At 45.6% G+C, this 17,509-nt stretch overlaps 1 long non-coding RNA gene across 2 annotated transcripts in view; it reads left to right on the plus strand.

Annotated features, from left to right (window-relative positions):
* Positions 1-17,509, plus strand: part of LOC102163764 — a 525,917-nt gene that overhangs the window by 12,604 nt on the left and 495,804 nt on the right. For both annotated transcript variants that reach the window (XR_002338695.1, XR_002338696.1), the window contains exon 2: positions 9,392-9,525. This is a non-coding gene — a long non-coding RNA (uncharacterized LOC102163764). The remainder of the gene's footprint in view (positions 1-9,391; positions 9,526-17,509) is intronic.

Here is a 17,509-nt window from a genome sequence, read left to right on the forward strand (position 1 = left end):
GCAGAAGTTTCCAAGCCAGGGATTGAACCTGTACCACAGCAGCAACCCGAGCCACAGCAGTGACAGTACTGGGCTGGATCCTTTAACCCACTGAGCCACCAGAGAAGTCCAAGAACTATGTATTTTCTGTATATTTCTAGGATGAGGAAAGAGAAAGGCCTGGACATGGCCTGGTTACTTAGAAGGTACCCCCAGTAGCCTTTGAGCTGCACCAAACCTTGTTTCTCACTGCCCAGGATTCCACTATCAGGCAACCTTTCCTGGAGACTTAAAAGATTTTTCTTGTTTGCTTACCTGTATAGTGACTTTGGGTCAGCAAAGCAGCTGCTCCGGACCTTGTTTCTACATCAGTAACAAGGATAATGGCATAAATAGGCAAGCAGATAGTTTGGATTAAATGATATAATGCATATAAAGTATTTAGCACAGTGTCTGGCACATGATAAGGGCTTAAAAACTTTAGCTCCTGTCATATCACTGTCCTGATGACATAATTCCCCAGTACTTACTGTCCCAAGGCGCTGTGCATTACATTCTAATAATAACTAATACATTGTAGTAATAACTCTATGAGGGAAGAAGTATTACCATCCCTTCGTTATAGGAACCTGAGGGCCACATAGGTAGTTAAGGAGTAGAGTAGCATTTGATCCCAGTGAGCTATGCTCTTAACCACCTTGTCACCACCTCTCTTGGAATTAGTATTATTACTTGATATTCACAAGCCAGGCTGCAGGTCCAGCTGATGGGTGGGAGGAAAAGGGTGGGTAGAGGAGGCACGCTAAAATAGCTTTAGGACCCAGGATGAGATCATGGCCTCTGGGGGTATGGATAGGATAGCCTACCTTACACAGAGCTTAACTGGAGTTCCCTTGTAGTGCAGTGGGTTAAGGATCCATCATTGTAACTTCAGCTGCTCAGGTTACTGCTGTGTGAAGGTTCAATCCCTTGCCTGGGAACTTCTACATGTTGCAGGCAAGGCAAAAAAAACAAAACAAAAAACTTACTGTATGGGTGTATGGTTAGGGTGGTGTTGTCCAGGTTAGAATGTAGGTTGGAAACAAAGTCTCAGAAATGGGATAGAATGTTTTGAAGGATGAACTGGGAGCAAGTCCGAGACAAACTTGTCTCACATTTGTGAGGATTCATCTGTCCAGGTTTTGGGAGGTGGTGAGCGAATGGGACTCTTTGGTCATTATCAGGTTATTGCTTCAGACTTGTAGGGTTGCTCGGCCCTGGAGAGCTCCTAGCTTGATATTTGTATGGACTCTTCTGTGGCACATGAGTCCTAGAAGCTGTTGCCCTCAAAGAGTTTTGTGATGGAATTGGTCTTGGAAACTGCAGCTCTCTCCCCCACAGTAGATGCTGCAATGCCTCGCCTGTCTCTCCCGGTTCTTCCATGCCAGCATGCTGGGCTAGACTTAGGTGCCAGATTCTGCAGCCCTGGCCGAGGTCTTTCTGCTCATGCCTGGGAGACAACAGAAAGTCTGGACATTTAATGATAATTAATGACTCCCCTCCCCAGCCTGGCAAGAGCAGCTCTGAACCAACGAATGGCTTCAGTTGGTGTATAAGTACCCCAGCTCCCTTGCTCTCTGTGGGCTAACTCTGAGGCACATGTACCACACCATCTCCCAGAGAGCCCCAGTGGGATAAAGGTCCTGTTGCCCACAGAGGTAACTGGCTTGGTGATTCCTCCTTTATCGCTTCCTTCCTTTCCTTACCTCTATTTTCCTATCGCAGTTTCCTGGGATCACCTCCTAAATAAACTGCTTGCACTCAAGTCCTTGTATCATAGTCTGCTTCTAAGGGAACCCAAACCATGGTAGTAGCTGCTCCTGGAGATTTCTCCTGCACATCGAAGCATTGAAGGCTTTAAGAAACCTTGTAGTGAGATCTAACTTTCACACCGAGTTTCCCAAACCTGTTTGGCCATAGAATTTTTCTTTTCCCCCGCTCCCCGTGGCCTCCCATGGAACACTGCTCTGCAGAACACACTGTGGGCAAGCATGACCTAACCCTACCCTGCAGCTTATAGCTGAGTTATCTGAGGCCCAAAGAGGGAAGTGAGGAGCTGAACCGTTCTTGGCAGAGCCAGTATTAGTTCCCATGCCTTCTCCACTCCTGGTACAGGTGCATTTTCTAACTGCCATACTCCTTCCCTCTTCATCTGTGCTATGCAGAAAATAATATTTCCTCCGTAAGAGCTAATGTAACATGTGTGAAAATCCTGAGTGAGCTGAAGAGGATTATAAAAAGACGCAGGGTGATTATTCTGACAGTGGAAGTGGGGGTGGGGGGCACTAGACATAAGAACCAGGTTAGTTCACTCTCTTGGGGCATTTGAGTTGTTATTGGAGGAGAAAAGGTGACTGGCATTCTTTCAAACTCGCGAAGTTTCCCTCAAGGGCACACTCCTGTGCCCCAGCCCATCCGAGCCAGAGCTGATATGAAATATTAGCTTAGAGGTAAGTCAGAAAATAGCTTGGAGAGGGCCAGCATCCATCTTGGAATGTACTTATCTCATTTTCACAGTCACCGGAGACAGCCAGGAAGGAGAACCAGATGTTCAAGCATCTCTTTCTTGCTCTCACTCACTTGCTAGCTTGCTCTATCTTTTTTGTAAATTGAATTCAAAGGACCTGTTTCTTAGCAACAGCAGCAGTCAGTGATTACAGAGTCCTCCTTGGCCATTTCAACACCCAAGGTTTCAGTAGGCAGATGAACCTCTCAGTATAGGCTGGGGATTGGGGACAGGCCACTGTGGAACCCAGCACATCCAGTGCTGTGTCTGAGGGTTCCCAGAGGCCCCAGGATCAGGGAGGGAGGGTCTACAGAACTCCCTGTCGCTCCCAGGCACATGTGGCATATGATGTGGCTGGTTGTCTCTGGGCTGGAGGGCTGGATGTGGCTGCACAAGCTTTGCCTACAGTGTGTAAAAAGAGCCCTAGATGAAATCTCAGGAAACTCAAGTCTGGTCACAGAAACATTGGTGTGTGACCTTGGGAAGCCATTGAATTTTTCTGAGCCTTGACTTCTGCACCTGTCAGATAGGTGATAACATCCGCCTTGCCAAGCTGAGGAACAAAAGAGACCAGAGCATGTGCATGTCCAAAAAGGCATGAGGAATGATGACAAGGTCAGGGTTAGGAATCTTTCCTTCTTTGGCTCTAATGCTCTGCACCCCTCCTCTTCCTTGGAGAAAGCAAACCATATCCTGGAAGCTCTGAGACAACCTCCCCTCTTCCCCAAAGCCTTTATTTTTTTTTATTTTTTATTTTTTTTGTCTTTTGTCGTTGTTGTTGTTGCTATTTCTTGGGCTGCTCCCGCGGCATATGGAGGTTCCCAGGCTAGGGGTTGAATCGGAGCTGTAGCCACCGGCCTACGCCAGAGCCACAGCAACGCGGGATCCGAGCCGCGTCTGCAATCTACACCACAGCTCACGGCAACGCCGGATTGTTAACCCACTGAGCAAGGGCAGGGACCGAACCCGCAACCTCATGGTTCCTAGTCGGATTCGTTAACCACTGCGCCACGACGGGAACTCCATCTTCTCCAAAGCCTTTAAGATGTCTTGTGGACATAAAAATTATGGAGTGAGGGATGTCCTGCCTGGAGAAGTGGGGGAGAGAAAGCCTCATAGTACAGACCTGGTGATCAGAGCAGTGAGGGGTCTTTGGAGCCACAGGATTGTTGAGAATTGGGTGTGCAGGATCCTTAAGTTTTTGTTTTAATATCTCCTGATGTTTGAATTCTTGAAGACTGAGATTGAAAACCGATGGTTCACAAGTCAGATATGACCCTGATGTGTATTTTATTTGACTTTCATGGGGTTTTGTAATTTGACAAATTAGTTGCTAGCTGTTATCAAATAGGAGACTTCACAAGAAAGTTGTGATTTCCAGCTCCTTTTGAACAGTCAGCAGAAATTTGCACACAATTTGTCTGGAGCTGAGCAGAGGCTGCTCCATTTGGATGGGACATGCACTTTCCAGTTTGTCCCAGGCCCCACTCTGCCCAGCTGTCCGTAACTGGGGCCCCTTTGGTCCTTGTAGGCAGCTGAGCCAAGTTGAGATCTTTGCTTTATTGGCAACCCTTAAACATGTATAAAATCGAGATATTAAAATATCTATCCAAAGGAATTATTACTAAAATAAATAATGCAGTGTGTGTAAAGTGCCTAGAACTTGGCAAGAGTTAAAAAATATTGACTTTTGTCCCCCTAAAGCTTTCAAAACTTTGAGTCATTTGTATTTGTGGGTCAGTTGTACCATTTAGGAAACTAAAATGGGTCTTTCTAGAGGACAACTTTTGTTTAAGCATAAATGCCTTCTGCCATTCATTCAGGCACTACTGTGCCAGAGTTTTGTCTTGAAAGATCAAGGTCAAGTTCAAATCAAGTTCAAGGCTTGGCTGTGTAAGATGTGGGTGTCCTTGGACAAACATTTGACTTCTGAGCTTCCCCAGTTCAATTCATTTGTTCATGCATTTATTATTTGCTAAGTATCCTGGTACTAGGTGATGAGGCTTCAATAATGCTTAAGACATAGACAAAAGCAAGTCTTGGTCTTGTTTACTAGAAGCAGAGCCTGAAACTTATTGAGGGAGTGTTCTTAGGAAATACCTTTAATGGAGAGGGTGAAGCAATATAGAGAAGGAAAAAAAGTTGAGGTCAAATCTTGCCTAGGTCTGATCCACAAGGTGGTGATGGGCCCTGAAGTGTAAACCACACTGCAAAGTGTCCCTCCTTTAGGCAAGAGGAGCAACCTTTTATACTCCCAATTCAATCAGGCATTGGCTAAGGACTGCACTCTGGGGTTGTGAGATCTCTGGGCGAAGCAGCTCTCGTGAGCCAAGGACAGTTCTCTGAAGAAGGGGGATGGCTGTGCCTTAATTAGTAGCCAGCATTCACGGCAGTTGGGAGATGGGTATCCTGTCCAGGGAAAGGGATCTGTGCTGGGCACCGACAGTGTCTGCCGTAGCTCACCACTTGTACCCCTCAGATCCTCTTGATTCTCAAATTAAGTATACTCCACCTGGCCCCAGCTTCTCCAGAATTCTATGGTCACAATTCCCAGGGAAACTTACAAGAGCAGGGTTAGTGGAACAGCTATAGTCCCTGTGGCTGTAGTTGGTCTCAATGCCACAATTGATCATTAGTGTCTTTATCCACTTTTATCTGCTTGAGATTTTTCTTATCCTTGGCCAGTACTTTTGCTGGTCTGGGTGGCTTGCCTGCTGGGGTGGCCCAGTCACTCACCTCTAAGGGGTCTGAGCACCTGGCTACCATACCTCTCTCAGACTGTGATTTGTGTACTGCTATTTATGGATAGCACTAGGCATGGTAGTACCAAGAGGTACTCTGGTGGATCACATGGATTCCAAACACATTTCTCCATGCTCCAATTATATGGAAGAAAGCCACACTTCCTTATGATGACCAGGGCTAGTGACCCTTGACAGTATCGGAACTCTTCCTGTGCCTGCTGTTTGAGTAACCCAGGAAGCTGGGATAGCAGCTAGATGAACCTGGGTGAGAAGAAGCCTATGCTTTTGGGTTCATACATAGCTCAGTCTTTGCCACTTCAGTTACTTTGTCTATGAGCTCATTGTGCAGACTGGAGGTGGTTAAGAACTGAGACTAGCTAACATGGCGCGGCTAAGTCATCCTGTCCAGTCTTTCACAATGCGTGCTCCCTGGTGTGTGTTAACATACAACACAAAGATCTTCACACTTTGTGTCCACTCCCATAAGTCCATTCACATGCCTCTCCCCCAGACTTCCTTGTTCCTGAACTTCAATCTTGTTTTTTTTCAGACTCCTGACCAACAGGCCATGCATGCTCTTCACCATTTCCCATCAGTCTACATATATCCTTACCTCCGGCCACTTCTTTCTCCCTACAAAATGGGTGACCAGATGTCCTGGCTGGAGCTTTGTGCACTGGGAGGGTTTCCCTCACTACTGTCAGGGTCCCCTGAGTGGGGCTGGGGTGTAACAGTATCCATTTTCTGCTTGTACCAACATCCATCAAGCAAACTTGGGCTCCTTCATCCTCTCTCACCTGATAATGGGGAACCTCTCATAGGACCATAAGTGTGAGCTGAGGGAGAGACATTGGTGCCAACATGTTTGGTGACATGGCATATGGGCCCCCTGTTTGTTCAGTTATTTCTAGTTACTTCTGTCCTTGGACCCGTTTGAACCTCATCTTGAATATACCACTTCCAACTTCTGATAAGATTGCTGGCCTTATGACTTAATGGGGCTGATAGTACCCAGATCACAGTGGGTGGCTTTGGTCTCAGGGCTACTTGGGGTCCCATGATCAAATACTCTTTCCTCTACCAGGGCCAGTTAGCATGTTAGGAATTGTTTTTGGAATGGTATATAGTTCTCTGCTGCAAATGGCATGCTTTTGCTCCAGAATCCCATGAGGCTGCCTGTGACTCTTCTGTTAGGACTTGCCAGAGATTCCCTAAGATGTCCTTCCTACCACACATGAGAGACCTTGAGGTCTGTGGTATTATAAGGCTCAAGTAGAAGTGCTTCTTGTACCACAGCCTGAATCTATTGCAGGTGACTTTTCCACCCTGGGCCTCACTCAAAATTAGTAGCCTCCTCGCTGCAGCAGCTCAGGTCACTGCTGTGGCATAGGTTCAACCCCTGGCACAGAAACTTCCACGTGCCTAGAGCGTGAATAAAACAAAGCATGGAGTTCCCACTGTGGCTCAGCGGGTTAAGAACCCAAGGTAGTGTCCGTGAGGATGCAGGTTTGATCCCTGGCCTCACTCAGTGGGTTAAGAATCCGGCTGTGCCGCAAGCTGTGGCATAGATCACAGATGCAGCTTGTATCTGGTGTTGCTGTGGCTGTGGTGTAGGTTGGCAGCTGCAGCTCTGATTTGACCACAGCCCAGGAACTTCCATATGCTGCAGGTGCAGCCTTAAAAAAAGAAAAAAATAAAATAAAACTACAAAACTAGTAGTCTCCTGTATCACTTGACAAATGGGTTGGAACATTATTCCCAAGAGTGAAATGTGTTGCCTCCAAAGCACTTCTTTCTTAGTGGTAGGAGTTGTAAGATACAATAACTAGCTCTTTGGAAGGGATGTCCTAGCATCCCCAAGACAATGAAGTCTCCAAAAACAATGACTGGAAAACTTCTGATTCTTTAAAAAAATTTTTTAATTATAGTTGATTTATAGCGGGCTGTCAATTTCTGCTGTACAGTAAAGTGACCCATATATGTGTGTGTACACACACACACACACATTCTCTTTCTCAGATTATCTTCCATCATGTTCCATCACAAGTAATTGGATATAGTTCCATGGCTATACAGCAGGAGACTTCTGATTCTTTGTAGGGTTTATTTCCTACGCCTCAGACACTTGTGTCTGATGTTATCATACTTGTTACCGCTTACTCATAAAGGTCTGATTTATATGATGTCATCAGTATGGTGGACCAGAGTGATATTCTGTGGAATAGATAGATGTTTCAGGCCCCCTTGGATATCTTATGACAGAAAGGAGAATGAACAGAATCCTGTGAGAGAATGGACAGGCACGGTGGATGAATACTGCTGTTCATCCCATGGGAGTATGAACTGTTTTGGGTTCTCCTTTCTGTTGGGTATGGAAAAGAAAACATTTGCCTACCACTTACCTGCAACTACGCTAATTTGCTCTAGTTAAGGTATCACATCCATGGAGTTCCCGTCGTGGCTCAGTGGTTAACGAACCTGACGAGTATCCATGAGGACACAGGTTTGATCCCTGGCCTCCCTCAGTGGGTTAAGGATCTAGCATTGCTGTGAACTGTGGTGTAGGTTGCAGATGCATCTCGGATCCCAAGTTGCTATGGCTGTGGTGTAGGCCAGCGGCTACAGCTCTGATTAGACCCCTAGCCTGGGAACCTCTGTATGCCTCTAGTGCAGCCTTAAAAAGACCAAAGGCAAAAAAAAAAAAAAAAAAAAAAGGATATCACATCCAGCTGCGATGCCTCAGATGGGGCTAATGTTTGGTTGTTTGGAGCAGTTAACAGTCATCTGGCATGACAGAGGCCAGACAGGTGTATTAAATGAGAAATATGATAGGAACCATCTTCTCTGCATTTTTTAAGTCTTTGAGGATGACACTAATCTCTGCCATTCCCCTGGAAACTGCTAATGTTTTTGATTTACTCTCTTAGTCAAGGGATGGGGGCAGCTGTAGATCCTTCCCCTTGACCTTTTGTACTAAAAGATGTTTTACTCATCAAGGAATCATTGCTACGTAGATTATCATATTTGGGATTATGTATTTGGGAATTGCATATCTGGGAACTGAGAAATGATCACTGATCCTGGGCCATGACTTCATTTTTTTATCTGACCCCCATATACCTCTACTATAATGAAGGAACCATGATGGGATTTTGGGTTTCAAGGTATCCATGGTAGCTTGGATCCTGTATCTAATATCCCTTAAAGGGCCTGGGTAGTCTCTTTTGCCATTGTAATCCTCCTTCCCTTTGAGTAAATGATATTATACTATATATCATATTATAGTGTTGCAGTGCTTGTCTTATGGGGACCAATGAATGGATTCTAGGTCTGAGAACTGGCTCCAGTCTGGAAACTGGACAAGGGACTGTGAGTCTCCAGTGGAGTGTCTAATCTTGGCTTTGGGCTCATCCATTCTTTATCTCATTCAATTCTATATATCTAACAATACCCTGTTGGCTCTTGAATGTTATGTTATTATTAGCCATCTTCATACATCAGAGGTCAGCAAACTTTTCTATAAAGGCCAGACAGTAAATGGTTTACGTTTTAAGGACCGCATGTCCTCCATTGCTGGTTGAATAGTAGTCCCATTTGAGTCTTTGGACCCCTTTCCCTACAGACTGTGGCAGCAGCTTTCAAGAACCATAGCAGCAGCTCTTTGCCTGGAACCATCCTCCAGGGCTCTCTGCCAGAGTGTTAAATCCTGTGATACAGGAGTGCTCCATGTCAATAAGCTTTTTTATCCAGCTTTATATTCAGCTTTCCTCCTTCAGCACCCACTTCCAGATATACTCTTCAGGTTTCTGCTGGTTCGTATTAACTGGGATCTTATAGCTTCTTTGGTGTATAATCTCTCACTCACTCTTAGCAGGCTGAGTACCTGCCCAATGAGCCATGCTGCAATTTCATCCTGGTTATGGCTCTGGTGGCCAGGGAAGGAGGTGGGGGCACATCGTGAGGAGGGCAGCACTGTCTTCTAAGGCAGCTGCCTCATTTGAGGCTTCTGTATAGACTGAAGGCAGGAGACAGTGGGCCTCTTCAGCAGGCCTGGGGGTTCAGGGGAAATGCGGAGTCAGGGGTTCAAGTGTATCTTCCTAAACGTCTTTGTTCCAAATTTCAGGTCCACTTCCCCTCAGGGCCTTGACTTAGCATATGAGAATTACTGGGCCTGAAGAGGCAACTTTCTCCCAAGTTCTGCTGCTCTAAAAGTCACATCCTGGGTCTAGTCTCAGCTCTGCTGTCCAACCGCGGGAGGTGAGTATCTCTCTGGCTCCTTAAATGCCATTGAAGAAGTTGTCTGCCTCTTATAATTGCTCTAAATTAATATTTGATTGCCCAAGCTTTCCATTTTCTCTCTTCAAAGCATTGAGTGCTCTGCAGAGCCACCAGTTTGACAGCCCTTGTACTTACTTACCCTTTCTCCTGTATCATTCAAACCCCAGAGATACTGCATGAGTCTCCACTCCTCCCCTACCTGTTCCCATCCCTGTCACCACAGACAAAAGTCAGCACTTGCCCTGCTCACCCTGCTCTGTGCTCTCGGTCCTCACCTGTGATCAGGCCCTGAGTGATCCACCCCAGAACACCATCCTTAGATCTGCTTCCTAGGTATGCCCACAGCACCGCCTGACTTAGGCTGGGTCCCCAGAGCCTGAGAAGGGATTCCAGTTTCTGTGATTTATTCAGGGAGTGTTCTTCAGTACAAACCTGGGGTGGGGTGAGGGGTAAATTAGGATAGGAAAGGAGAAGAAGCTGGGCGAGGATGTGGCTGCAGATAGTCTAGCTTTGGCCTGGCCCATGGTGGTGGGACTCTGCAGCAGAAATCATCTGCTCTTGGAGCAATGGGTCTATGCTTTCGTATCTCTGTATCAGTTAGTCACTAGCTGTTGGTGTCCCTGGGATGATGCTGGAACCTCCCTGGCAGTATGATGTGGGTGAGCCAAGAGCAAGTTTCTGGAAGAAGGGCTGCTGTGACCTGTCATCAGCCAATCAGCAGAGTAGCTGGGGGTGGGTGGCTCTGGTGAGCAGGAACCTCAGCATCTGCTGCAGAGAGGGTGGAATATTCTGGTACAGGAGAAATTTCAGCAGGGCTGGGGCATAACAGTGAGGAATCCAGGTGCCTATAGTCTTTGGATCAGGGTATTGTTAGATATATAGAATTGAATGAGATAAAGAATGGATGAGCCCAGGAGTTCCCGTCGTGGTGCAGTGGTTAACGAATCCGACTAGGAACCATGAGGTTGCGGGTTCGGTCCCTGCCCTTGCTCAGTGGGTTAAGGATCTGGCGTTGCCGTGAGCTGTGGTGTAGGTTGCAGACGCAGCTCGGATCCTGCGTTGCTGTGGCTCTGGCATAGGCCAGTGGCTACAGCTCTGATTAGACACCTAGCCTGGGAACCTCCATATGCCGTGGGAGCGGCCCAAAGAAATACCAAAAAGACAAAAAAAAAAAAAAGAATGGATGAGCCCAAAGCCAAGATTAGACACTCCACTGGAGACTCACAGTCCCTTGTCCAGTTTCCAGACTGGAGCCAGTTCTCAGACCTAGAATCCATTCATTGGTCCCCATAAGACAAGCACTGCAACACTATAATATGATATATAGTATAATATCATTTACTCAAAGGGAAGGAGGATTACAATGGCAAAAGAGACTACCCAGGCCCTTTAAGGGATATTAGATACAGGATCCTGCGGCATATGGAGGTTCCCAGGCTAGGGGTCTAATTGGAGCTGTAGCCACTGGCCTATACCACAGCCACAGCAACACCAGATCCTAGCCGCATCTGCGACCTACACACAGCTCACAGCAGTGCTGGATCCTTAACCCACTGAGCGAGGCCAGGGATCGAACCTGTGTCCTCATAGATGCTAGTTGGGTTCATTAACCACTGAGCCATGACGGGAGCTCCTCTGGATTTTGGATGTTAAAAAAAAACCTCAAACCCCAACAAAACAACTTCATTGAGGTATAATTGACATACAATAAACTCTACATTTATAGAGTACAGTTTGATATGTCTTAACATATGTGTATATTCATGAAATCATCACAACAATCAAGATAATGAACAAATTCATATTTTAAAAAAACTTTCATTGTGCCCTTTGTAACCTCCTCCTTCTTATCCTCACCACTGCTTGCCCACCATCCCTCAAGTCCCAGACAACCACTAAGATTTCTGTCACTTTAGGTTAGTTTGCGTTTTCTAGAATTTTGTGTAAATCAAATCATACGAAAAGAATCTACCCTTTTTCCTTCTACTTTTTTCACTCAGTTTTATTACTATTATTTTATTGAAATAAAGTTGATTCACAATATTGTGTTAGTTTCAGGTGTACAGCAAAATGATTCATTTATACATACACATATATCTTCTTTTCAGATTATTTTCCATTATAGGTTATTACAAGTTTGACTGTCATTCTCTGTGGCATACAGTAGGACCTTGTTGTTTATCTGTTTTATATATAGTAGTGTATACAGGTCAATTCCATACTCCTAATTTATCTCTCCTTCTTTTCCTTTTGATAATCATAATTTTGTTTTCTATGTCTGTGAGTCTGTTTTTGATTCATAGATAAGTCCATTTGTTTTAATTTTTTTGATCCTGCAATAAATGATATGTGATATTTGCCTTTCTCTGACTTACTTTAGTATGATAATCTTTAGATCCATCCATGTTGCTTGCAAATGACAATATTTTGTTTGTTTTTATGGCTAATATTCCATTGGAGATATCTATCTATCTATCTATCCATCTATCTCACATCTTCTTATCACATGTATGTATGTATATATCATCTTATAACATGTATGTATAGATATAGCTCACATCTTTATCCTTTCATCTGTTGATAGGTACTTGGATGGTACCCATGTCTTGGCTGTTGTAAATAGTGCAGTTGTGAACACTGGGGTGCATGGATGTTTTCAAATTAGAGTTTTTAGCTTTTCTAGTTATATGCCCAGGAGTGGGATTGCTGAATCACATGGTAGTCCTATTTTTAGTTTTTTAAGGAAACTCCTTACTGTTTTCCATAGTGGTTGCACCAATTCATATTCCCTTTTCGCCACACCCTCTCCACCATTTATTATCTGTAGAATTTTTGATGATGAACATTCTGATTGTGTGAGGTGATAGCTCATTGTAGTTTCAATTTGCATTTCTCTAAGAATTAGTGCTGTTGTCAGCTTTATTGTTTTGAGATGTACCCATGTCATAGCATGCATCATTCCTTTTGTTGGTGGTGCATTTTCATTCCTTTTTATTGCTGAGTAATGTTCCATCATGTGGATACGCCACAGTTTCTTTAACACATTCTCCTGCTGATGGACATTTGGGTGGTTTTTCAGTTTTTGGCTATCACAAATGAAGCTGCTATGAACATTTGTGTGGACATGTGCTTTCTTTTCTCTTGGGTAAATATCTGTGGACTGACTGGAGCATATGGTATCTTTGTAAGAAAATGCCAGACTGTTTTCCAAAGCAGTTGGGCCATTTTACCTTCCCACTAGCAATGTATGAGAGTTTCAATTCCCCAAATCCCCACCAACACTTGGTATGGTCAGTCTCTTTAATTTAGCCATTCTAATAAATATTCTGGATGTGTTTTAAAGGTAGAGCCTATGGGAATTTTAATGGATTGGATCTGACATGAGAGAAAGAAAAGGACTTATTTATTCAACAAATATTGAGTGCTTTCTCTGCCCTGGCATTATTCTAGAGGCTGAGGGGCAAGTAAAGAATAAAACAGGAAAGTTCCCATTGCAGCTCAGCAGTAGTGAGCCCGACTAGTATCCAAAAGATGTGGGTTCAATCCCTGGCCTTGCTCAGTGTGTTGAGGATCTGTCTTTGCCATGAATTGTGGTGTAGATCAAAGACATGGCCTGGATCCTGCTTTGTTATGGCAGTGGCGTTGGTCAGCAGCTGCAGCTCCAATTTGATCCCTAGCCAGGGAACTTCCATATGCCACAGGTGAGGCCCGAAAAAGCAAAAAAAAAAAAAAAAAGGTAATAAAACAGATGTGATATCTTTCATCATGGGGCTTATAGTCTACATCTATTTTGTGCTTGTTTGGGGAAGACTGGGGTGGCATGGGGCTCTGGTGGAGGTGGGATGAGAAGGGGAAGGGGGCAGGAGCAGTTGATGGAGGCAGTGAAGAGAGAGGGGGCAGAGGGTGAAGACAGGATGTGCACGAGGCATAAAAACCATTGGGTTTGCTCAAGGAAGATGCAAGGATGTCCTGACTCTACTCTTACTATTAGTGTGACCTTGGCCAAATCGTGTCTCCTCTCTGAGCAGCCTCAGTTTCTTCATCCATAAAATGGGAATAATGATTCCAGCTGCTTAGTAAACTTACTGAAGTCAGTGACCTTGATTCATTTACCCGTTGTGCTTTTTACACTTGATCTTAGCCAAAAGGCCGAGAAGCGATCCGTTGTGCTTTTTAGACAGGACCACAGCCTTCCAAGTGTCCTCAGGAGGGACCCAGGAACCATGAAGCCCACCCACACTCCACCACCTCCTTTCCACCCTCTCTGTCAACCCCTCAGGTGCAGATGCCAACTTATGGGCCCTGAGCAGCTGAGGGGAGTGTGAGGCCTGTTCACAGCTTTATTTTTAGAGCTGCCCCTGGAAGATGGCTCCAGCTTCTGCTCTCTGAGGAGCTGAAGTCAGGCTATATTTAGGAGGCACAGCTGCGTTGCACTATCCCTCCCACATCTCTGGGTTTTAGTCGTCATGGTGTTTGAGGGCACACATCACTTTGTATAGTCTGTGTGTGTTGTCTGCAGGTCACTGGGGAGCAGCAGTCCCTCCTTACTTAACCTCTGTCTCCAGCTCTCTGAGGTGGGAGTACTAGGAGGGGACCATCTGCCTCCTTCCAAGCCCCAGTGGTTTCTGCCTCATTCCCACTCACGGCTGGGATGTGGCTCCCCTTGGTACCCTGTGTGTAGCCATGGCAACTACGATGATCCACTTTTGTTCAGCATTTCTGTTTAGGCGCTTCTACAGCTGTCATCTGTGGTGTCCTCCAGATGGGTAAGGGGCGTGACATCATTGTCACTCTCCCTTCTGCTGGATTGCAAGCTCCCTTAGGGCAGGGATCACGGTCCATTATTTCTATATTCCCCTAGTGTGAACTGCAGGAGCACACAGTAGATGCCTAAGAAGTTCTAATTAAATTTAATTCCCATCAAATTCTGTTACTGGACATTCCCCAGGAATCAACTAGATTCTTGAGCTTATAGCCTGGCTCTGCCATTTGCTAGCTGGATGATCTTGGCTGTTCTCCTAAAAAACTCCAGGCCTCAGTTGGCTCAACCTGTAATTTAGGAATAATCGTAGGAATAATGTCCCATGGGAATAATAATCAGAGGAAAAATCATAAGGTAGGAATCATCTAGTGAGTTTTTTGTGAGGATCAAAAGTGCTGTTGCAGATATAGACCGTGTGCATTACACAGTCTGGTGCATAACAAATGCTAAAAAAGATTTTTTCACAGGAGATTCTTGTTCTTTTCTCAGCAATTTTGTCCAATTCTGTTGGCAGGACCAAGGATCTGCTGACGTGTTACATCAGCCAACACTACGAAGAATAAATGAATGGATATTCATTAAGCATCTGTCATGTGACTTTTTTTTCATTCATTCTCTTGTTCGCTTATCCAGTCAGAGTTGATATGACTCACTTGGGAACATCAGAAAAAGGTGGGAGCTGCCCGCCATCTTCCCTGTCTCATGTTCAGATCTGTGCTCTGGCTATAGAAGGGAGGACCTCTCTGCTTTATTGATGAAGAGGTCAGTAACTTCCCTTTAGCCTCTTTTTATTGTGAACTTGATGTATGTGGCCTCCAGATGGATCAGGAATTAAGAAGAATAAAAATATACTACATGAAAAAGATCCCCTAAAGGAATTATGAGCTGTGAATGTGCCCCTCTCTCCAGCTGTTCCCAGTCCCAGTAGGACTGTGGGCTGGGGACTGGTCGAGAGACAGGGCTTTGGTAGCCTGGGAGGAAGATCTGCCATGGGAGGCTGCCATCTGAGGCAGGGGGATGGCCAGTGCTGGGAACCACAGGTCTGGCAACTGGCAGGGACAGCAGGAGCCAGAGGCAGGGGTCTGTCTGGGGCAGCCCTTTGTAGGAGGGCGACTTGGTTGGCAGAGAAGTAGAGAATTCCCAAGTGTTAAGCAGCAGGGGACCAGTCCTGTTAGCCCTATGGCAGTGGGGGTTGGGGTTGCTCTGGAACCAGGGATGGCTAGATTGGCTTAGTTTGGAAGTGGCACCAACTAGGCACTTTTTGTCACAGAGGAGGGCTTTGCTGACCTTACAACAGGGGCTGCTGACATTGGCCCTGTCGTTGGGGATACTGATGCCCCATTGGCTTGCTTATGGAGAACAGTCTTATGGAGGACAGTCTGGCTTTATTCTGAGGAGATGGGGGAGTGACTTAGTTGACTTTGCAGGAGTGGGGTGTGTCCTTGTATGTGGCAGAGACCATGATGATCACATCACTAAGAGTCCATCTGCTTCCCCAGAACCATGTGACTACTCTGGTCTTTGGCTGAGAAGAGAAGTGAGAGGGATCCCTTCTGGGATGAAGCACAGGAGATCTTACAGCTGTCCCCGCCTCTGCTGCAGTGATGGAGGAGGCTGAAAGATGTAGGCAGTGCAGGGCTAACTTGGAGGAGACTCTGTCAGCCCCGGAGAGTGCCTATGTGGAGCAGAGCTCTCCTGAGACTTCAGTTGGTTCCAGGAGCAACAATAAACCTTTGTTTTGTTGAGCTGCAGAGATTTTGGAGTTGTTTCCACAGCAGAGTAAACACTTGGGGTGACTGAATGTTGGTGGCGATGATGTGGGAGGATAGGGATGTTTCATAGACTCAGCCAAGTATTTTTGTTCAAGTTCCACTTATACTGTGTTCTAGGAATAAACCCCTACCCTAGACCTTGGCCACCTTGCCATCCCTCTTGACCTTACTCAACAGATGAGGCAGTCGAGACCCGGAGAGGTGATGTCACAAGCATAAGGTCACATGACTGGGTTAGCAGCATAGTCCTACTTCTCAACCTCTTCTTTAACCAGCGGCATGTAAATGGGTGTTCTTTCTGCAAAGTGAGCTTCACTTGCCCATTGGCTTTACTCAATCCTCTCAGAGATGCTTCATCCTGATTTTGTTTATGCTTAGGTGAAGTTTAAAGAACCACAGCCAAGGAAGCTTCCTTACCCTTGTAGTCAAGCCTTTTGTGTTAATGAAGAAACACACAGATATGGCGGGAGAGCCCACTCTGAAGGAACACTGGGATGACTCCTTAAGTGAAGTAGGAACTCTTCAAGCAGGGAAGTGATGCCTTTATTACTAGTATGTTTTGCAAACAAGAATTTTTGTGTGTCAGAGATTAAAAAAAAATAGTGATGTCCTGTTTACTTGTGTGTGCATGGGTACATATGTGAGTGTGTATACTCTGGATACCTTGTGGGTGCTGACTTCAAGGGAAGGGGCTGGATTTGCAGAGGATATATTCTTGATCTACATAGACCCAATTATTTGACATTTTTTTTTGTTGTTGTCTTTTTGCTATTTCTTTGGGCCGCTCCCGCGGCACATGGAAATTCCCAGGCTAGGGGTCGAATCGGAGCTGTAGCCACCGGCCTACACCAGAGCCACAGCAACGCGGGATCCGAGCCGCGTCTGCAACCTACACCACAGCTCACGGCAACGCCGGATCGTTAACCCACTGAGCAAGGGCAGGGACCGAACCCGCAGCCTCATGGTTCCTAGTCGGATTCGTTAACCACTGCGCCACGACGGGAACTCCTATTCGACATTTTAAATAATGTTTATCATTTTGTGACAATGAAGAAAGTAATAAAAACCCAGGAATTTGTTTTTGAAAACGAAAACATTTTGGTGTATAGAGGTCTTGAATTTTGATTGTTCCTGGGACCCCAAAAATTTCAGATTATATTAATAATAATAGTTATTATTATTTTCTTTTTGGGGCCACACCTGCTGCATATGGAGGTTCTGAGGCTAGGGGTTGAATTGGACTTGTAGCTGCTGGCCTACACCACAGCCTCAGAAACATAGGTCTGAGCGGTGTCTGCGACCTATACCACAGCTCCCAGCAACACTGGATCCTTAACCCAATGAGTGAGGCGAAGGATCCAACCCAGATCCTCATTGGTACTGTTTGGATTTGTAACCTGCTGAGCCATAATGGGAACTCCTCAGATTA

Source organism: Sus scrofa, chromosome 14, assembly GCF_000003025.6.
Source record: "Sus scrofa isolate TJ Tabasco breed Duroc chromosome 14, Sscrofa11.1, whole genome shotgun sequence".
Classification (NCBI taxonomy): domain Eukaryota; kingdom Metazoa; phylum Chordata; class Mammalia; order Artiodactyla; family Suidae; genus Sus; species Sus scrofa.